At 43.5% G+C, this 21,609-nt stretch overlaps 17 non-coding genes across 17 annotated transcripts; all 17 read right to left on the reverse strand.

The window, feature by feature from the left end:
- Positions 1–1,549: 1,549 nt before the first annotated feature.
- On the reverse strand, positions 1,550–1,631 carry trnal-aag (transfer RNA leucine (anticodon AAG)). The gene has a single exon. It is a non-coding gene; the product is annotated as a tRNA-Leu (tRNA).
- A 1,427-nt stretch (positions 1,632–3,058) lies between these two features.
- Positions 3,059–3,140, reverse strand: trnal-aag (transfer RNA leucine (anticodon AAG)). Its single transcript has one exon. It is a non-coding gene; the product is annotated as a tRNA-Leu (tRNA).
- Positions 3,141–4,604: 1,464 nt separating this feature from the next.
- Positions 4,605–4,686, reverse strand: trnal-aag (transfer RNA leucine (anticodon AAG)). The gene has a single exon. It is a non-coding gene; the product is annotated as a tRNA-Leu (tRNA).
- A 682-nt stretch (positions 4,687–5,368) lies between these two features.
- On the reverse strand, positions 5,369–5,450 carry trnal-uag (transfer RNA leucine (anticodon UAG)). Its single transcript has one exon. It is a non-coding gene; the product is annotated as a tRNA-Leu (tRNA).
- Positions 5,451–6,905: 1,455 nt separating this feature from the next.
- On the reverse strand, positions 6,906–6,987 carry trnal-uag (transfer RNA leucine (anticodon UAG)). Its single transcript has one exon. It is a non-coding gene; the product is annotated as a tRNA-Leu (tRNA).
- A 680-nt stretch (positions 6,988–7,667) lies between these two features.
- On the reverse strand, positions 7,668–7,749 carry trnal-aag (transfer RNA leucine (anticodon AAG)). Its single transcript has one exon. It is a non-coding gene; the product is annotated as a tRNA-Leu (tRNA).
- Positions 7,750–9,182: 1,433 nt separating this feature from the next.
- Positions 9,183–9,264, reverse strand: trnal-aag (transfer RNA leucine (anticodon AAG)). The gene has a single exon. It is a non-coding gene; the product is annotated as a tRNA-Leu (tRNA).
- A 1,443-nt stretch (positions 9,265–10,707) lies between these two features.
- On the reverse strand, positions 10,708–10,789 carry trnal-aag (transfer RNA leucine (anticodon AAG)). Its single transcript has one exon. It is a non-coding gene; the product is annotated as a tRNA-Leu (tRNA).
- A 682-nt stretch (positions 10,790–11,471) lies between these two features.
- trnal-uag (transfer RNA leucine (anticodon UAG)) lies at positions 11,472–11,553 on the reverse strand. Its single transcript has one exon. It is a non-coding gene; the product is annotated as a tRNA-Leu (tRNA).
- Positions 11,554–12,233: 680 nt separating this feature from the next.
- Positions 12,234–12,315, reverse strand: trnal-uag (transfer RNA leucine (anticodon UAG)). The gene has a single exon. It is a non-coding gene; the product is annotated as a tRNA-Leu (tRNA).
- A 1,029-nt stretch (positions 12,316–13,344) lies between these two features.
- On the reverse strand, positions 13,345–13,426 carry trnal-uag (transfer RNA leucine (anticodon UAG)). The gene has a single exon. It is a non-coding gene; the product is annotated as a tRNA-Leu (tRNA).
- Positions 13,427–15,230: 1,804 nt separating this feature from the next.
- trnal-uag (transfer RNA leucine (anticodon UAG)) lies at positions 15,231–15,312 on the reverse strand. The gene has a single exon. It is a non-coding gene; the product is annotated as a tRNA-Leu (tRNA).
- A 1,465-nt stretch (positions 15,313–16,777) lies between these two features.
- On the reverse strand, positions 16,778–16,859 carry trnal-aag (transfer RNA leucine (anticodon AAG)). Its single transcript has one exon. It is a non-coding gene; the product is annotated as a tRNA-Leu (tRNA).
- Positions 16,860–18,306: 1,447 nt separating this feature from the next.
- On the reverse strand, positions 18,307–18,388 carry trnal-aag (transfer RNA leucine (anticodon AAG)). Its single transcript has one exon. It is a non-coding gene; the product is annotated as a tRNA-Leu (tRNA).
- Positions 18,389–19,080: 692 nt separating this feature from the next.
- Positions 19,081–19,162, reverse strand: trnal-aag (transfer RNA leucine (anticodon AAG)). Its single transcript has one exon. It is a non-coding gene; the product is annotated as a tRNA-Leu (tRNA).
- Positions 19,163–20,609: 1,447 nt separating this feature from the next.
- trnal-aag (transfer RNA leucine (anticodon AAG)) lies at positions 20,610–20,691 on the reverse strand. Its single transcript has one exon. It is a non-coding gene; the product is annotated as a tRNA-Leu (tRNA).
- A 682-nt stretch (positions 20,692–21,373) lies between these two features.
- On the reverse strand, positions 21,374–21,455 carry trnal-uag (transfer RNA leucine (anticodon UAG)). The gene has a single exon. It is a non-coding gene; the product is annotated as a tRNA-Leu (tRNA).
- Positions 21,456–21,609: the final 154 nt, after the last annotated feature.

A 21,609-nucleotide genomic window follows, 5' to 3' on the forward strand; every position in this document is an offset into this window, starting at 1 on the left:
GTAGATAAGCTGCACGTAGCCAATACATTCAACTGACAGTCTATTGGCAGTGGTGGGATTTGAACCCACGCCTCCTGACAGACTGGAGCCTTAATCCAGCGCCTTTGACCACTCGGCCACACTACCGTTGGGAACTAGATTTTACCCAAACAAACCGGAGGGGGTTAGATGTAAATGACACTTTGGCGACAATTGGACAATCTTAACGAAGAAACACATGGAAGAACATTCGAAACTTCAAACACATACCCTCTGGGAGTATAGAGCTTGACTCGAGATCAAAGCCCACAAAAATATCAGCCAAGTTCAGGGCTTCAGCTCTTGGGTCAATTCTGTCACATTTTCAACTTCAAAAGCAAGTCACTTTCAGCAGGAGATGAGTTAATGTTTAGAAGGCAAGGACAAGGGGAACATAACAGATAACATGGGAGTTGATAAAGGATTCCTTTAGCAGAGGATGGTTTCCATCCATCGACCTCTGGGTTATGGGCCCAGCACGCTTCCGCTGCGCCACTCTGCTCTTTCACAATGAAACAGTTTCATATGAACACAGTCCATTGTTTCAATGGGTTGGCTTAGCAGTTAAATCAAGTGGACTCAGCGAAAAATACAGGCAAATGTGACTCAATGGGAAGGCGCCCTGTGTTACCTTGTTTGAAAACCAGACTGAAGGAATAGAAAATCACCTCCTGTATGGACATTGCACATGCTACGAAGCTCAGCTGGCTCTTGCAGTTTTCAACAACAACAGATCTTACAGTAGAAAGTACTACAAGTAGCCAACACATACATGCAAATAGCAGTCGATTGGCAGTGGTGGGATTTGAACCCACGCCTCCTGAGAGACTGGAGCCTAAATCCATACTACCATTAATTGTGATTTTACCCAAACAATTCTGAGTCGTTTGAATGAAAAGTCCACTTTGACGACAATTGGACAATCAAATCGAAGAAACACATGGAAGAACATTCGAAACTTCAAACACATACCCTGTGGGAGTATAGAGCTTGACTCAAGATCAAAAGACCACTAAACTATCAGCCAAGTTCCGGGCTTTAGCTCTTGGGTCAATTCTGTCATATTATCAACTTCAAAAGCCAAAGCAAGTCACTTTCAGCAGTAGGTGAGTTCATGTTCAGAAGGAAAGGGAGACATAGCAGTGTAAAAAGGATTCCTTTAGCAGAGGATGGTTTCGATCCATCGACCTCTGGGTTATGGGCCCAGCACGCTTCCGCTGCGCCACTCTGCTCTTGTTTATTGAAATAATTTCAAACGAACATAGTCTTTGGTTTTAATAGGTTTTATCAGCAGTTGAATCGACTGGACAAGGAGGAAGTTATTGGTAAATGTGAAGTTATGTGCCCCAATCTGAAGGTGCACATCTTAACTCTTACCTTGTTTGAAAACCAGACAGGAGAAAAAGAAAATTACCTCCTGTGATATCCCATATGCTACAAAGCTCAGGTGGCTGTTGCAGTTTTGAACAACAAGAGATCCTCTTATAGTAGATAAGCTGCACGTAGCCAATACATTCAACTGACAGTCTATTGGCAGTGGTGGGATTTGAACCCACGCCTCCTGAGAGACTGGAGCCTTAATCCAGCGCCTTTGACCACTCGGCCACACTACCGTTGGGAAACAGATTTTACCCAAACAAACCGGAGGGGGTTAGATGTAAATGACACTTTGGCGACAATTGGACAATCTTAACGAAGACACACATGGAAGAACATTAGAAACTTCAAACACATACCCTCTGGGAGTATAGAGCTTGACTCAAGATCAAAAGACCACTAAACTATCAGCCAAGTTCAGGGCTTTAGCTCTTGGGTCAATTCTGTCATATTATCAACTTCAAAAGCCAAAGCAAGTCACTTTCAGCAGTAGGTGAGTTCATGTTCAGAAGGAAAGGGAGACATAGCAGTGTAAAAAGGATTCCTTTAGCAGAGGATGGTTTCGATCCATCGACCTCTGGGTTATGGGCCCAGCACGCTTCCGCTGCGCCACTCTGCTCTTTTACAATGAAACAGTTTCATATGAACACAGTCCATTGTTTCAATGGGTTGGCTTAGCAGTTAAATCAAGTGGACTCAGCGAAAAATACAGGCAAATGTGACTCAATGGGAAGGCGCCCTGTGTTACCTTGTTTGAAAACCATACTGAAGGAATAGAAAATCACCTCCTGTATGGACATTGCACATGCTAAGAAGCTCATCTGGCTCTTGCAGTTTTCAACAACAACAGATCTTACAGTAGATCTTACAGAAAGTACTACAAGTAGCCAACACATACATGCAAATAGCAGTCGATTGGCAGTGGTGGGATTTGAACCCACGCCTCCTGAGAGACTGGACCCTAAATCCAGCGCCTTAGACCACTCGGCCACTCTACCATTAAACGTGATTTTACCCAAACAATTCTGAGTCGTTTGAATGAAAAGTCCACTTTGACGACAATTGGACAATCAAATCGAAGAAACACATGGAAGAACATTCGAAACTTCAAACACATACCCTGTGGGAGTATAGAGCTTGACTCAAGATCAAAAGACCACTAAACTATCAGCCAAGTTCCGGGCTTTAGCTCTTGTGTCAATTCTGTCATATTATCAACTTCAAAAGCCAAAGCAAGTCACTTTCAGCAGTAGGTGAGTTCATGTTCAGAAGGAAAGGGAGACATAGCAGTATAAAAAGGATTCCTTTAGCAGAGGATGGTTTCGATCCATCGACCTCTGGGTTATGGGCCCAGCACGCTTCCGCTGCGCCACTCTGCTCTTGTTTATTGAAATAATTTCATACGGACATAGTCTTTGGTTTTAATAGGTTTTATCAGCAGTTGAATCGACTGGACAAGGAGGAAGTTATTGGTAAATGTGAAGTTATGTGCCCCAATCTGAAGGTGCACATCTTAACTCTTACCTCGTTTGAAAACCAGACAGGAGAAAAAGAAAATTACCTCCTGTACACCCCATATGCTACAAAGCTCAGCTGGCTGTTGCAGTTTTCTACAACTAGTAGATAAGCTGCACGTAGCCAATACATTCAACTGACAGTCTATTGGCAGTGGTGGGATTTGAACCCACGCCTCCTGAGAGACTGGAGCCTTAATCCAGCGCCTTTGACCACTCGGCCACACTACCGTTGGGAACTAGATTTTACCCAAACAAACCGGAGGGGGTTAGATGTAAATGACACTTTGGCGACAATTGGACAATCTTAACGAAGACACACATGGAAGATTATTAGAAACTTCAAACACATATCCTGTGGGAGTATAGAGCTTTACTCGAGATCAAAGACCACAAAAATGTCAGCCAAGTTTAGGGCTTCAGCTCTTGGGTCAATTCTGTCACATTTTCAACTTCAAAAGCAAGTCACTTTCAGCAGGAGATGAGTTAATGTTTAGAAGGCAAGGACAAGGGGAACATAACAGATAACATGGGAGTTGATAAAGGATTCCTTTAGCAGAGGATGGTTTCGATCCATCGACCTCTGGGTTATGGGCCCAGCACGCTTCCGCTGCGCCACTCTGCTCTTGTTTATTGAAATAATTTCATACGGACATAGTCTTTGGTTTTAATAGGTTTTATCAGCAGTTGAATCGACTGGACAAGGAGGAAGTTATTGGTAAATGTGGAGTTATGTGCCCCAATCTGAAGGTGCACATCTTAACTCTTACCTTGTTTGAAAACCAGACAGGAGAAAAAGAAAATTACCTCCTGTACACCTCATGTGATATCCCATATGCTATAAAGCTCAGGTGGCTGTTGCAGTTTTGAACAACAAGAGATCCTCTTATAGTAGATAAGCTGCACGTAGCCAATACATTCAACTGACAGTCTATTGGCAGTGGTGGGATTTGAACCCACGCCTCCTGACAGACTGGAGCCTTAATCCAGCGCCTTTGACCACTCGGCCACACTACCGTTGGGAACTAGATTTTACCAAAACAAACCGGAGGGGGTTAGATGTAAATGACACTTTGGCGACAATTGGACAATCTTAACGAAGACACACAGGGAAGAACATTAGAAACTTCAAACACATATCCTGTGGGAGTATAGAGCTTTACTCGAGATCAAAGCCCACAAAAATATCAGCCAAGTTCAGGGCTTCAGCTCTTGGGTCAATTCTGTCACATTTTCAACTTCAAAAGCAAGTCACTTTCAGCAGGAGATGAGTTAATGTTTAGAAGGCAAGGACAAGGGGAACATAACAGATAACATGGGAGTTGATAAAGGATTCCTTTAGCAGAGGATGGTTTCGATTCATCGACCTCTGGGTTATGGGCCCAGCACGCTTCCGCTGCGCCACTCTGCTCTTGTTTATTGAAATAATTTCATACGGACATAGTCTTTGGTTTTAATCGGTTTTATCAGCAGTTGAATCGACTGGACAAGGAGGAAGTTATTGGTAAATGTGAAGTTATGTGCCCCAATCTGAAGGTGCACATCTTAACTCTTACCTCGTTTGAAAACCAGACAGGAGAAAAAGAAAATTACCTCCTGTACACCCCATATGCTACAAAGCTCAGCTGGCTGTTGCAGTTTTCTACAACTAGTAGATAAGCTGCACGTAGCCAATACATTCAACTGACAGTCTATTGGCAGTGGTGGGATTTGAACCCACGCCTCCTGAGAGACTGGAGCCTTAATCCAGCGCCTTTGACCACTCGGCCACACTACCGTTGGCAACTAGATTTTACCCAAACAAACCGGAGGGGGTTAGATGTAAATGACACTTTGGCGACAATTGGACAATCTTAACGAAGACACAGATGGAAGAACATTAGAAACTTCAAAGACATATCCTGTGGGAGTATAGAGCTTTACTCGAGATCAAAGACCACAAAAATGTCAGCCAAGTTCAGGGCTTCAGCTCTTGGGTCAATTCTGTCACATTTTCAACTTCAAAAGCAAGTCACTTTCAGCAGGAGATGAGTTAATGTTTAGAAGGCAAGGACAAGGGAAACATAACAGATAACATGGGAGTTGATAAAGGATTCCTTTAGCAGAAGATGGTTTCGATCCATCGACCTCTGGGTTATGGGCCCAGCACGCTTCCGCTGCGCCACCCTGCTCTTTTACAATGAAACAGCTTCATATGAACACAGTCCATTGTTTCAATGGGTTGGCTTAGCAGTTAAATCAAGTGGACTCAGCGAAAAATACAGGCAAATGTGACTCAATGGGAAGGCGCCCTGTGTTACCTTGTTTGAAAACCAGACTGAAGGAATAGAAAATCACCTCCTGTATGGACATTGCACATGCTACGAAGCTCAGCTGGCTCTTGCAGTTTTCAACAACAACAGATCTTACAGTAGAAAGTACTACAAGTATCCAACACATACATGCAAATAGCAGTCGATTGGCAGTGGTGGGATTTGAACCCACGCCTCCTGAGAGACTGGAGCCTAAATCCAGCGCCTTAGACCACTCGGCCACACTACCATTAAATTTGATTTTACCCAAACAATTCTGAGTCGTCTGAATGAAAAGTCCACTTTGACGACAATTGGACAATCAAATCGAAGAAACACATGGAAGAACATTCGAAACTTCAAACACATACCCTCTGGGAGTATAGAGCTTGACTCAAGATCAAAAGACCACTAAACTATCAGCCAAGTTCAGGGATTTAGCTCTTGGGTCAATTCTGTCATATTATCAACTTCAAAAGCCAAAGCAAGTCACTTTCAGCAGTAGGTGAGTTCATGTTCAGAAGGAAAGGGAGACATAGCAGTATAAAAAGGATTCCTTTAGCAGAGGATGGTTTCGATCCATCGACCTCTGGGTTATGGGCCCAGCACGCTTCCGCTGCGCCACTCTGCTCTTGTTTATTGAAATAATTTCATACGAACATAGTCTTTGGTTTTAATAGGTTTTATCAGCAGTTGAATCGACTGGACAAGGAGGAAGTTATTGGTAAATGTGAAGTTATGTGCCCCAATCTGAAGGTGCACATCTTAACTCTTACTTTGTTTGAAAACCAGACAGGAGAAAAAGAAAATTACCTCCTGTACACCTCATGTGATATCCCATATGCTACAAAGCTCAGGTGGCTGTTGCAGTTTTGAACAACAAGAGATCCTCTTATAGTAGATAAGCTGCACGTAGCCAATACATTCAACTGACAGTCTATTGGCAGTGGTGGGATTTGAACCCACGCCTCCTGAGAGACTGGAGCCTTAATCCAGCGCCTTTGACCACTCGGTCACACTACCGTTGGGAAACAGATTTTACCCAAACAAACCGGAGGGGGTTAGATGTAAATGACACTTTGGCGACAATTGGACAATCTTAACGAAGACACACATGGAAGAACATTACAAACTTCAAACACATATCCTGTGGGAGTATAGAGCTTTACTCGAGATCAAAGACCACAAAAATATCAGCCAAGTTCAGGGCTTCAGCTCTTGGGTCAATTCTGTCACATTTTCAACTTCAAAAGCAAGTCACTTTCAGCAGGAGATGAGTTAATGTTTAGAAGGCAAGGACAAGGGAAACATAACAGATAACATGGGAGTTGATAAAGGATTCGTTTAGCAGAGGATGGTTTCGATCCATCGACCTCTGGGTTATGGGCCCAGCACTCTTCCGCTGCGCCACTCTGCTCTTTTACAAGGAAACAGTTTCATATGAACACAGTCCATTGTTTCAATGGGTTGGCTTAGCAGTTAAATCAAGTGGACTCAGCGAAAAATACAGGCAAATGTGACTCAATGGGAAGGCGCCCTGTGTTACCTTGTTTGAAAACCAGACTGAAGGAATAGAAAAAAACCTCCTGTATGGACATTGAACATGCTACGAAGCTCAGCTGGCTCTTGCAGTTTTCAACAACAACAGATCTTACAGTAGAAAGTACTACAAGTAGCCAACACATACATGCAAATAGCAGTCGATTGGCAGTGGTGGGATTTGAACCCACGCCTCCTGAGAGACTGGAGCCTAAATCCAGCGCCTTAGACCACTCGGCCACACTACCATTAAACGTGATTTTACCCAAACAATTCTGAGTCGTTTGAATGAAAAGTCCACTTTGACGACAATTGGACAATCAAATCGAAGAAACACATGGAAGAACATTCGAAACTTCAAACACATACCCTGTGGGAGTATAGAGCTTGACTCAAGATCAAAAGACCACTAAACTATCAGCCAAGTTCCGGGCTTTAGCTCTTGGGTCAATTCTGTCATATTATCAACTTCAAAAGCCAAAGCAAGTCACTTTCAGCAGTAGGTGAGTTCATGTTCAGAAGGAAAGGGAGACATAGCAGTATAAAAAGGATTCCTTTAGCAGAGGATGGTTTCGATCCATCGACCTCTGGGTTATGGGCCCAGCACGCTTCCGCTGCTCCACTCTGCTCTTGTTTATTGAAATAATTTCATACGAACATAGTCTTTGGTTTTAATAGGTTTTATCAGCAGTTGAATCGACTGGACAAGGAGGAAGTTATTGGTAAATGTGAAGTTATGTGCCCCAATCTGAAGGTGCACATCTTAACTCTTACCTTGTTTGAAAACCAGACAGGAGAAAAAGAAAATTACCTCCTGTGATATCCCATATGCTACAAAGCTCAGGTGGCTGTTGCAGTTTTGAACAACAAGAGATCCTCTTATAGTAGATAAGCTGCACGTAGCCAATACATTCAACTGACAGTCTATTGGCAGTGGTGGGATTTGAACCCACGCCTCCTGAGAGACTGGAGCCTTAATCCAGCGCCTTTGACCACTCGGCCACACTACCGTTGGGAAACAGATTTTACCCAAACAAACCGGAGGGGGTTAGATGTAAATGACACTTTGGCGACAATTGGACAATCTTAACGAAGACACACATGGAAGAACATTACAAACTTCAAACACATACCCTCTGGGAGTATAGAGCTTGACTCAAGATCAAAAGACCACTAAACTATCAGCCAAGTTCAGGGCTTTAGCTCTTGGGTCAATTCTGTCATATTATCAACTTCAAAAGCCAAAGCAAGTCACTTTCAGCAGTAGGTGAGTTCATGTTCAGAAGGAAAGGGAGACATAGCAGTGTAAAAAGGATTCCTTTAGCAGAGGATGGTTTCGATCCATCGACCTCTGGGTTATGGGCCCAGCACGCTTCCGCTGCGCCACTCTGCTCTTTTACAATGAAACAGTTTCATATGAACACAGTCCATTGTTTCAATGGGTTGGCTTAGCAGTTAAATCAAGTGGACTCAGCGAAAAATACAGGCAAATGTGACTCAATGGGAAGGCGCCCTGTGTTACCTTGTTTGAAAACCATACTGAAGGAATAGAAAATCACCTCCTGTATGGACATTGCACATGCTAAGAAGCTCAGCTGGCTCTTGCAGTTTTCAACAACAACAGATCTTACAGTAGAAAGTACTACAAGTAGCCAACACATACATGCAAATAGCAGTCGATTGGCAGTGGTGGGATTTGAACCCACGCCTCCTGAGAGACTGGACCCTAAATCCAGCGCCTTAGACCACTCGGCCACTCTACCATTAAACGTGATTTTACCCAAACAATTCTGAGTCGTTTGAATGAAAAGTCCACTTTGACGACAATTGGACAATCAAATCGAAGAAACACATGGAAGAACATTCGAAACTTCAAACACATACCCTGTGGGAGTATAGAGCTTGACTCAAGATCAAAAGACCACTAAACTATCAGCCAAGTTCCGGGCTTTAGCTCTTGTGTCAATTCTGTCATATTATCAACTTCAAAAGCCAAAGCAAGTCACTTTCAGCAGTAGGTGAGTTCATGTTCAGAAGGAAAGGGAGACATAGCAGTATAAAAAGGATTCCTTTAGCAGAGGATGGTTTCGATCCATCGACCTCTGGGTTATGGGCCCAGCACGCTTCCGCTGCGCCACTCTGCTCTTGTTTATTGAAATAATTTCATACGGACATAGTCTTTGGTTTTAATAGGTTTTATCAGCAGTTGAATCGACTGGACAAGGAGGAAGTTATTGGTAAATGTGAAGTTATGTGCCCCAATCTGAAGGTGCACATCTTAACTCTTACCTTGTTTGAAAACCAGACAGGAGAAAAAGAAAATTACCTCCTGTGATATCCCATATGCTACAAAGCTCAGGTGGCTGTTGCAGTTTTGAACAACAAGAGATCCTCTTATAGTAGATAAGCTGCACGTAGCCAATACATTCAACTGACAGTCTATTGGCAGTGGTGGGATTTGAACCCACGCCTCCTGAGAGACTGGAGCCTTAATCCAGCGCCTTTGACCACTCGGCCACACTACCGTTGGGAAACAGATTTTACCCAAACAAACCGGAGGGGGTTAGATGTAAATGACACTTTGGCGACAATTGGACAATCTTAACGAAGACACACATGGAAGAACATTACAAACTTCAAACACATACCCTCTGGGAGTATAGAGCTTGACTCAAGATCAAAAGACCACTAAACTATCAGCCAAGTTCAGGGCTTTAGCTCTTGGGTCAATTCTGTCATATTATCAACTTCAAAAGCCAAAGCAAGTCACTTTCAGCAGTAGGTGAGTTCATGTTCAGAAGGAAAGGGAGACATAGCAGTGTAAAAAGGATTCCTTTAGCAGAGGATGGTTTCGATCCATCGACCTCTGGGTTATGGGCCCAGCACGCTTCCGCTGCGCCACTCTGCTCTTTTACAATGAAACAGTTTCATATGAACACAGTCCATTGTTTCAATGGGTTGGCTTAGCAGTTAAATCAAGTGGACTCAGCGAAAAATACAGGCAAATGTGACTCAATGGGAAGGCGCCCTGTGTTACCTTGTTTGAAAACCATACTGAAGGAATAGAAAATCACCTCCTGTATGGACATTGCACATGCTAAGAAGCTCAGCTGGCTCTTGCAGTTTTCAACAACAACAGATCTTACAGTAGAAAGTACTACAAGTAGCCAACACATACATGCAAATAGCAGTCGATTGGCAGTGGTGGGATTTGAACCCACGCCTCCTGAGAGACTGGACCCTAAATCCAGCGCCTTAGACCACTCGGCCACTCTACCATTAAACGTGATTTTACCCAAACAATTCTGAGTCGTTTGAATGAAAAGTCCACTTTGACGACAATTGGACAATCAAATCGAAGAAACACATGGAAGAACATTCGAAACTTCAAACACATACCCTGTGGGAGTATAGAGCTTGACTCAAGATCAAAAGACCACTAAACTATCAGCCAAGTTCCGGGCTTTAGCTCTTGTGTCAATTCTGTCATATTATCAACTTCAAAAGCCAAAGCAAGTCACTTTCAGCAGTAGGTGAGTTCATGTTCAGAAGGAAAGGGAGACATAGCAGTATAAAAAGGATTCCTTTAGCAGAGGATGGTTTCGATCCATCGACCTCTGGGTTATGGGCCCAGCACGCTTCCGCTGCGCCACTCTGCTCTTGTTTATTGAAATAATTTCATACGGACATAGTCTTTGGTTTTAATAGGTTTTATCAGCAGTTGAATCGACTGGACAAGGAGGAAGTTATTGGTAAATGTGAAGTTATGTGCCCCAATCTGAAGGTGCACATCTAACTCTTACCTCGTTTGAAAACCAGACAGGAGAAAAAGAAAATTACCTCCTGTACACCTCATGTGATATCCCATATGCTACAAAGCTCAGCTGGCTGTTGCAGTTTTGAACAACAAGAGATCCTCTTATAGTAGATAAGCTGCACGTAGCCAATACATTCAACTGACAGTCTATTGGCAGTGGTGGGATTTGAACCCACGCCTCCTGAGAGACTGGAGCCTTAATCCAGCGCCTTTGACCACTCGGCCACACTACCGTTGGGAACTAGATTTTACCCAAACAAACCGGAGGGGGTTAGATGTAAATGACACTTTGGCGACAATTGGACAATCTTAACGAAGACACAGATGGAAGAACATTAGAAACTTCAAACACATATCCTGTGGGAGTATAGAGCTTTACTCGAGATCAAAGCCCACAAAAATATCAGCCAAGTTCAGGGCTTCAGCTCTTGGGTCAATTCTGTCACATTTTCAACTTCAAAAGCAAGTCACTTTCAGCAGGAGATGAGTTAATGTTTAGAAGGCAAGGACAAGGGGAACATAACAGATAACATGGGAGTTGATAAAGGATTCCTTTAGCAGAGGATGGTTTCGATCCATCGACCTCTGGGTTATGGGCCCAGCACGCTTCCGCTGCGCCACTCTGCTGTTTTACAATGAAACAGTTTCATATGAACACAGTCCATTGTTTCAATGGGTTGGCTTAGCAGTTAAATCAAGTGGACTCAGCGAAAAATACAGGCAAATGTGACTCAATGGGAAGGCGCCCTGTGTTACCTTGTTTGAAAACCAGACTGAAGGAATAGAAAATCACCTCCTGTATGGACATTGCACATGCTACGAAGCTCAGCTGGCTCTTGCAGTTTTCAACAACAACAGATCTTACAGTAGAAAGTACTACAAGTAGCCAACACATACAAGCAAATAGAAGTTGATTGGCAGTGGTGGGATTTGAACCCACGCCTCCTGAGAGACTGGAGCCTAAATCCAGCGCCTTAGACCACTCGGCCACACTACCATTAAATCTGATTTTACCCAAACAATTCTGAGTCGTCTGAATGAAAAGTCCACTTTGACGACAATTGGACAATCAAATCGAAGAAACACATGGAAGAACATTCGAAACTTCAAACACATACCCTCTGGGAGTATAGAGCTTGACTCGAGATCAAAGCCCACAAAAATATCAGCCAAGTTCAGGGCTTCAGCTCTTGGGTCAATTCTGTCACATTTTCAACTTCAAAAGCAAGTCACTTTCAGCAGGAGATGAGTTAATGTTTAGAAGGCAAGGACAAGGGGAACATAACAGATAACATGGGAGTTGATAAAGGATTCCTTTAGCAGAGGATGGTTTCGATCCATCGACCTCTGGGTTATGGGCCCAGCACGCTTCCGCTGCGCCACTCTGCTGTTTTACAATGAAATAGTTTCATATGAACACAGTCCATTGTTTCAATGGGTTGGCTTAGCAGTTAAATCAAGTGGACTCAGCGAAAAATACAGGCAAATGTGACTCAATGGGAAGGCGCCCTGTGTTACCTTGTTTGAAAACCAGACTGAAGGAATAGAAAATCACCTCCTGTATGGACATTGCACATGCTACGAAGCTCAGCTGGCTCTTGCAGTTTTCAACAACAACAGATCTTACAGTAGAAAGTACTACAAGTAGCCAACACATACAAGCAAATAGAAGTTGATTGGCAGTGGTGGGATTTGAACCCACGCCTCCTGAGAGACTGGAGCCTAAATCCAGCGCCTTAGACCACTCGGCCACACTACCATTAAATCTGATTTTACCCAAACAATTCTGAGTCGTCTGAATGAAAAGTCCACTTTGACGACAATTGGACAATCAAATCGAAGAAACACATGGAAGAACATTCGAAACTTCAAACACATACCCTCTGGGAGTATAGAGCTTGACTCGAGATCAAAGCCCACAAAAATATCAGCCAAGTTCAGGGCTTCAGCTCTTGGGTCAATTCTGTCACATTTTCAACTTCAAAAGCAAGTCACTTTCAGCAGGAGATGAGTTAATGTTTAGAAGGCAAGGACAAGGGGAACATAACAGATAACATGGGAGTTGATAAAGGATTCCTTTAGCAGAGGATGGTTTCGATCCATCGACCTCTGGGTTATGGGCCCAGCACGCTTCCGCTGCGCCACTCTGCTGTTTTACAATGAAATAGTTTCATATGAACACAGTCCATTGTTTCAATGGGTTGGCTTAGCAGTTAAATCAAGTGGACTCAGCGAAAAATACAGGCAAATGTGACTCAATGGGAAGGCGCCCTGTGTTACCTTGTTTGAAAACCAGACTGAAGGAATAGAAAATCACCTCCTGTATGGACATTGCACATGCTACGAAGCTCAGCTGGCTCTTGCAGTTTTCAACAACAACAGATCTTACAGTAGAAAGTACTACAAGTAGCCAACACATACAAGCAAATAGCAGTTGATTAGCAGTGGTGGGATTTGAACCCACGCCTCCTGAGAGACTGGAGCCTAAATCCAGCGCCTTAGACCACTCGGCCACAGTCCATTGTTTCAATGTTTCATTGTTTCAATGGGTTGGCTTAGCAGTTAAATCAAGTGGACTCAGCGAAAAATACAGGCAAATGTGACTCAATGGGAAGGCGCCCTGTGTTACCTTGTTTGAAAACCAGACTGAAGGAATAGAAAATCACCGCCTGTATGGACATTGCACATGCTACGAAGCTCAGCTGGCTCTTGCAGTTTTCAACAACAACAGATCTTACAGTAGAAAGTACTACAAGTAGCCAACACATACAAGCAAATAGCAGTTGATTGGCAGTGGTGGGATTTGAACCCACGCCTCCTGAGAGACTGGAGCCTAAATCCAGCGCCTTAGACCACTCGGCCACACTACCATTAAATCTGATTTTACCCAAACAATTCTGAGTCGTCTGAATGAAAAGTCCACTTTGACGACAATTGGACAATCAAATCGAAGAAACACATGGAAGAACATTCAAAACTTCAAACACATACCCTCTGGGAGTATAGAGCTTGACTCAAGATCAAAAGACCACTAAACTATCAGCCAAGTTCAGGGCTTTAGCTCTTGGGTCAATTCTGTCATATTATCAACTTCAAAAGCCAAAGCAAGTCACTTTCAGCAGTAGGTGAGTTCATGTTCAGAAGGAAAGGGAGACATAGCAGTGTAAAAAGGATTCCTTTAGCAGAGGATGGTTTCGATCCATCGACCTCTGGGTTATGGGCCCAGCACGCTTCCGCTGCGCCACTCTGCTCTTGTTTATTGAAATAATTTCAAACGAACATAGTCTTTGGTTTTAATAGGTTTTATCAGCAGTTGAATCGACTGGACAAGGAGGAAGTTATTGGTAAATGTGAAGTTATGTGCCCCAATCTGAAGGTGCACATCTTAACTCTTACCTTGTTTGAAAACCAGACAGGAGAAAAAGAAAATTACCTCCTGTACACCTCATGTGATATCCCATATGCTACAAAGCTCAGGTGGCTGTTGCAGTTTTGAACAACAAGAGATCCTCTTATAGTAGATAAGCTGCACGTAGCCAATACATTCAACTGACAGTCTATTGGCAGTGGTGGGATTTGAACCCACGCCTCCTGACAGACTGGAGCCTTAATCCAGCGCCTTTGACCACTCGGCCACACTACCGTTGGGAACTAGACTTTACCAAAACAAACCGGAGGGGGTTAGATGTAAATGACACTTTGGCGACAATTGGACAATCTTAACGAAGACACACATGGAAGAACATTAGAAACTTCAAACACATATCCTGTGGGAGTATAGAGCTTTACTCGAGATCAAAGCCCACAAAAATATCAGCCAAGTTCAGGGCTTCAGCTCTTGGGTCAATTCTGTCACATTTTCAACTTCAAAAGCAAGTCACTTTCAGCAGGAGATGAGTTAATGTTTAGAAGGCAAGGACAAGGGGAACATAACAGATAACATGGGAGTTGATAAAGGATTCCTTTAGCAGAGGATGGTTTCGATCCATCGACCTCTGGGTTATGGGCCCAGCACGCTTCCGCTGCGCCACTCTGCTCTTTTACAATGAAACAGTTTCATATGAACACAGTCCATTGTTTCAATGGGTTGGCTTAGCAGTTAAATCAAGTGGACTCAGCGAAAAATACAGGCAAATGTGACTCAATGGGAAGGCGCCCTGTGTTACCTTGTTTGAAAACCAGACTGAAGGAATAGAAAATCACCTCCTGTATGGACATTGCACATGCTACGAAGCTCAGCTGGCTCTTGCAGTTTTCAACAACAACAGATCTTACAGTAGAAAGTACTACAAGTAGCCAACACATACAAGCAAATAGCAGTTGATTAGCAGTGGTGGGATTTGAACCCACGCCTCCTGAGAGACTGGAGCCTAAATCCAGCGCCTTAGACCACTCGGCCACAGTCCATTGTTTCAATGTTTCATTGTTTCAATGGGTTGGCTTAGCAGTTAAATCAAGTGGACTCAGCGAAAAATACAGGCAAATGTGACTCAATGGGAAGGCGCCCTGTGTTACCTTGTTTGAAAACCAGACTGAAGGAATAGAAAATCACCGCCTGTATGGACATTGCACATGCTACGAAGCTCAGCTGGCTCTTGCAGTTTTCAACAACAACAGATCTTACAGTAGAAAGTACTACAAGTAGCCAACACATACAAGCAAATAGCAGTTGATTGGCAGTGGTGGGATTTGAACCCACGCCTCCTGAGAGACTGGAGCCTAAATCCAGCGCCTTAGACCACTCGGCCACACTACCATTAAATCTGATTTTACCCAAACAATTCTGAGTCGTCTGAATGAAAAGTCCACTTTGACGACAATTGGACAATCAAATCGAAGAAACACATGGAAGAACATTCAAAACTTCAAACACATACCCTCTGGGAGTATAGAGCTTGACTCAAGATCAAAAGACCACTAAACTATCAGCCAAGTTCAGGGCTTTAGCTCTTGGGTCAATTCTGTCATATTATCAACTTCAAAAGCCAAAGCAAGTCACTTTCAGCAGTAGGTGAGTTCATGTTCAGAAGGAAAGGGAGACATAGCAGTGTAAAAAGGATTCCTTTAGCAGAGGATGGTTTCGATCCATCGACCTCTGGGTTATGGGCCCAGCACGCTTCCGCTGCGCCACTCTGCTCTTGTTTATTGAAATAATTTCAAACGAACATAGTCTTTGGTTTTAATAGGTTTTATCAGCAGTTGAATCGACTGGACAAGGAGGAAGTTATTGGTAAATGTGAAGTTATGTGCCCCAATCTGAAGGTGCACATCTTAACTCTTACCTTGTTTGAAAACCAGACAGGAGAAAAAGAAAATTACCTCCTGTACACCTCATGTGATATCCCATATGCTACAAAGCTCAGGTGGCTGTTGCAGTTTTGAACAACAAGAGATCCTCTTATAGTAGATAAGCTGCACGTAGCCAATACATTCAACTGACAGTCTATTGGCAGTGGTGGGATTTGAACCCACGCCTCCTGACAGACTGGAGCCTTAATCCAGCGCCTTTGACCACTCGGCCACACTACCGTTGGGAACTAGACTTTACCAAAACAAACCGGAGGGGGTTAGATGTAAATGACACTTTGGCGACAATTGGACAATCTTAACGAAGACACACATGGAAGAACATTAGAAACTTCAAACACATATCCTGTGGGAGTATAGAGCTTTACTCGAGATCAAAGCCCACAAAAATATCAGCCAAGTTCAGGGCTTCAGCTCTTGGGTCAATTCTGTCACATTTTCAACTTCAAAAGCAAGTCACTTTCAGCAGGAGATGAGTTAATGTTTAGAAGGCAAGGACAAGGGGAACATAACAGATAACATGGGAGTTGATAAAGGATTCCTTTAGCAGAGGATGGTTTCGATCCATCGACCTCTGGGTTATGGGCCCAGCACGCTTCCGCTGCGCCACTCTGCTCTTGTTTATTGAAATAATTTCATACGGACATAGTCTTTGGTTTTAATAGGTTTTATCAGCAGTTGAATCGACTGGACAAGGAGGAAGTTATTGGTAAATGTGAAGTTATGTGCCCCAATCTGAAGGTGCACATCTTAACTCTTACCTCGTTTGAAAACCAGACAGGAGAAAAAGAAAATTACCTCCTGTACACCCCATATGCTACAAAGCTCAGCTGGCTGTTGCAGTTTTGAACAACAAGAGATCCTCTTATAGTAGATAAGCTGCACGTAGCCAATACATTCAACTGACAGTCTATTGGCAGTGGTGGGATTTGAACCCACGCCTCCTGAGAGACTGGAGCCTTAATCCAGCGCCTTTGACCACTCGGCCACACTACCGTTGGGAACTAGATTTTACCCAAACAAACCGGAGGGGGTTAGATGTAAATGACACTTTGGCGACAATTGGACAATCTTAACGAAGACACAGATGGAAGAACATTAGAAACTTCAAACACATATCCTGTGGGAGTATAGAGCTTTACTCGAGATCAAAGCCCACAAAAATATCAGCCAAGTTCAGGGCTTCAGCTCTTGGGTCAATTCTGTCACATTTTCAACTTCAAAAGCAAGTCACTTTCAGCAGGAGATGAGTTAATGTTTAGAAGGCAAGGACAAGAGGAACATAACATGGGAGTTGATAAAGGATTCCTTTAGCAGAGGATGGTTTCGATCCATCGACCTCTGGGTTATGGGCCCAGCACGCTTCCGCTGCGCCACTCTGCTGTTTTACAATGAAACAGTTTCATATGAACACAGTCCATTGTTTCAATGGGTTGGCTTAGCAGTTAAATCAAGTGGACTCAGCGAAAAATACAGGCAAATGTGACTCAATGGGAAGGCGCCCTGTGTTACCTTGTTTGAAAACTAGACTGAAGGAATAGAAAATCACCTCCTGTATGGACATTGCACATGCTACGAAGCTCAGCTGGCTCTTGCAGTTTTCAACAACAACAGATCTTACAGTAGAAAGTACTACAAGTAGCCAACACATACATGCAAATAGCAGTCGATTGGCAGTGGTGGGATTTGAACCCACGCCTCCTGAGAGACTGGACCCTAAATCCAGCGCCTTAGACCACTCGGCCACTCTACCATTAAACGTGATTTTACCCAAACAATTCTGAGTCGTTTGAATGAAAAGTCCACTTTGACGACAATTGGACAATCAAATCGAAGAAACACATGGAAGAACATTCGAAACTTCAAACACATACCCTGTGGGAGTATAGAGCTTGACTCAAGATCAAAAGACCACTAAACTATCAGCCAAGTTCCGGGCTTTAGCTCTTGTGTCAATTCTGTCATATTATCAACTTCAAAAGCCAAAGCAAGTCACTTTCAGCAGTAGGTGAGTTCATGTTCAGAAGGAAAGGGAGACATAGCAGTGTAAAAAGGATTCCTTTAGCAGAGGATGGTTTCGATCCATCGACCTCTGGGTTATGGGCCCAGCACGCTTCCGCTGCGCCACTCTGCTCTTGTTTATTGAAATAATTTCATACGGACATAGTCTTTGGTTTTAATAGGTTTTATCAGCAGTTGAATCGACTGGACAAGGAGGAAGTTATTGGTAAATGTGAAGTTATGTGCCCCAATCTGAAGGTGCACATCTAACTCTTACCTCGTTTGAAAACCAGACAGGAGAAAAAGAAAATTACCTCCTGTACACCTCATGTGATATCCCATATGCTACAAAGCTCAGCTGGCTGTTGCAGTTTTGAACAACAAGAGATCCTCTTATAGTAGATAAGCTGCACGTAGCCAATACATTCAACTGACAGTCTATTGGCAGTGGTGGGATTTGAACCCACGCCTCCTGAGAGACTGGAGCCTTAATCCAGCGCCTTTGACCACTCGGCCACACTACCGTTGGGAACTAGATTTTACCCAAACAAACCGGAGGGGGTTAGATGTAAATGACACTTTGGCGACAATTGGACAATCTTAACGAAGACACAGATGGAAGAACATTAGAAACTTCAAACACATATCCTGTGGGAGTATAGAGCTTTACTCGAGATCAAAGCCCACAAAAATATCAGCCAAGTTCAGGGCTTCAGCTCTTGGGTCAATTCTGTCACATTTTCAACTTCAAAAGCAAGTCACTTTCAGCAGGAGATGAGTTAATGTTTAGAAGGCAAGGACAAGGGGAACATAACAGATAACATGGGAGTTGATAAAGGATTCCTTTAGCAGAGGATGGTTTCGATCCATCGACCTCTGGGTTATGGGCCCAGCACGCTTCCGCTGCGCCACTCTGCTCTTGTTTATTGAAATAATTTCATACGGACATAGTCTTTGGTTTTAATAGGTTTTATCAGCAGTTGAATCGACTGGACAAGGAGGAAGTTATTGGTAAATGTGAAGTTATGTGCCCCAATCTGAAGGTGCACATCTTAACTCTTACCTCGTTTGAAAACCAGACAGGAGAAAAAGAAAATTACCTCCTGTACACCCCATATGCTACAAAGCTCAGCTGGCTGTTGCAGTTTTGAACAACAAGAGATCCTCTTATAGTAGATAAGCTGCACGTAGCCAATACATTCAACTGACAGTCTATTGGCAGTGGTGGGATTTGAACCCACGCCTCCTGAGAGACTGGAGCCTTAATCCAGCGCCTTTGACCACTCGGCCACACTACCGTTGGGAACTAGATTTTACCCAAACAAACCGGAGGGGGTTAGATGTAAATGACACTTTGGCGACAATTGGACAATCTTAACGAAGACACAGATGGAAGAACATTAGAAACTTCAAACACATATCCTGTGGGAGTATAGAGCTTTACTCGAGATCAAAGCCCACAAAAATATCAGCCAAGTTCAGGGCTTCAGCTCTTGGGTCAATTCTGTCACATTTTCAACTTCAAAAGCAAGTCACTTTCAGCAGGAGATGAGTTAATGTTTAGAAGGCAAGGACAAGAGGAACATAACATGGGAGTTGATAAAGGATTCCTTTAGCAGAGGATGGTTTCGATCCATCGACCTCTGGGTTATGGGCCCAGCACGCTTCCGCTGCGCCACTCTGCTGTTTTACAATGAAACAGTTTCATATGAACACAGTCCATTGTTTCAATGGGTTGGCTTAGCAGTTAAATCAAGTGGACTCAGCGAAAAATACAGGCAAATGTGACTCAATGGGAAGGCGCCCTGTGTTACCTTGTTTGAAAACTAGACTGAAGGAATAGAAAATCACCTCCTGTATGGACATTGCACATGCTACGAAGCTCAGCTGGCTCTTGCAGTTTTCAACAACAACAGATCTTACAGTAGAAAGTACTACAAGTAGCCAACACATACATGCAAATAGCAGTCGATTGGCAGTGGTGGGATTTGAACCCACGCCTCCTGAGAGACTGGACCCTAAATCCAGCGCCTTAGACCACTCGGCCACTCTACCATTAAACGTGATTTTACCCAAACAATTCTGAGTCGTTTGAATGAAAAGTCCACTTTGACGACAATTGGACAATCAAATCGAAGAAACACATGGAAGAACATTCGAAACTTCAAACACATACCCTGTGGGAGTATAGAGCTTGACTCAAGATCAAAAGACCACTAAACTATCAGCCAAGTTCCGGGCTTTAGCTCTTGTGTCAATTCTGTCATATTATCAACTTCAAAAGCCAAAGCAAGTCACTTTCAGCAGTAGGTGAGTTCATGTTCAGAAGGAAAGGGAGACATAGCAGTATAAAAAGGATTCCTTTAGCAGAGGATGGTTTCGATCCATCGACCTCTGGGTTATGGGCCCAGCACGCTTCCGCTGCGCCACTCTGCTCTTGTTTATTGAAATAATTTCATACGGACATAGTCTTTGGTTTTAATAGGTTTTATCAGCAGTTGAATCGACTGGACAAGGAGGAAGTTATTGGTAAATGTGAAGTTATGTGCCCCAATCTGAAGGTGCACATCTAACTCTTACCTCGTTTGAAAACCAGACAGGAGAAAAAGAAAATTACCTCCTGTACACCTCATGTGATATCCCATATGCTACAAAGCTCAGCTGGCTGTTGCAGTTTTGAACAACAAGAGATCCTCTTATAGTAGATAAGCTGCACGTAGCCAATACATTCAACTGACAGTCTATTGGCAGTGGTGGGATTTGAACCCACGCCTCCTGAGAGACTGGAGCCTTAATCCAGCGCCTTTGACCACTCGGCCACACTACCGTTGGGAACTAGATTTTACCCAAACAAACCGGAGGGGGTTAGATGTAAATGACACTTTGGCGACAATTGGACAATCTTAACGAAGACACAGATGGAAGAACATTAGAAACTTCAAACACATATCCTGTGGGAGTATAGAGCTTTACTCGAGATCAAAGCCCACAAAAATATCAGCCAAGTTCAGGGCTTCAGCTCTTGGGTCAATTCTGTCACATTTTCAACTTCAAAAGCAAGTCACTTTCAGCAGGAGATGAGTTAATGTTTAGAAGGCAAGGACAAGGGGAACATAACAGATAACATGGGAGTTGATAAAGGATTCCTTTAGCAGAGGATGGTTTCGATCCATCGACCTCTGGGTTATGGGCCCAGCACGCTTCCGCTGCGCCACTCTGCTGTTTTACAATGAAACAGTTTCATATGAACACAGTCCATTGTTTCAATGGGTTGGCTTAGCAGTTAAATCAAGTGGACTCAGCGAAAAATACAGGCAAATGTGACTCAATGGGAAGGCGCCCTGTGTTACCTTGTTTGAAAACCAGACTGAAGGAATAGAAAATCACCTCCTGTATGGACATTGCACATGCTACGAAGCTCAGCTGGCTCTTGCAGTTTTCAACAACAACAGATCTTACAGTAGAAAGTACTACAAGTAGCCAACACATACAAGCAAATAGAAGTTGATTGGCAGTGGTGGGATTTGAACCCACGCCTCCTGAGAGACTGGAGCCTAAATCCAGCGCCTTAGACCACTCGGCCACACTACCATTAAATCTGATTTTACCCAAACAATTCTGAGTCGTCTGAATGAAAAGTCCACTTTGACGACAATTGGACAATCAAATCGAAGAAACACATGGAAGAACATTCGAAACTTCAAACACATACCCTCTGGGAGTATAGAGCTTGACTCGAGATCAA

Source organism: Pleuronectes platessa, chromosome 8, assembly GCF_947347685.1.
Source record: "Pleuronectes platessa chromosome 8, fPlePla1.1, whole genome shotgun sequence".
In the NCBI taxonomy this organism is placed as follows: domain Eukaryota; kingdom Metazoa; phylum Chordata; class Actinopteri; order Pleuronectiformes; family Pleuronectidae; genus Pleuronectes; species Pleuronectes platessa.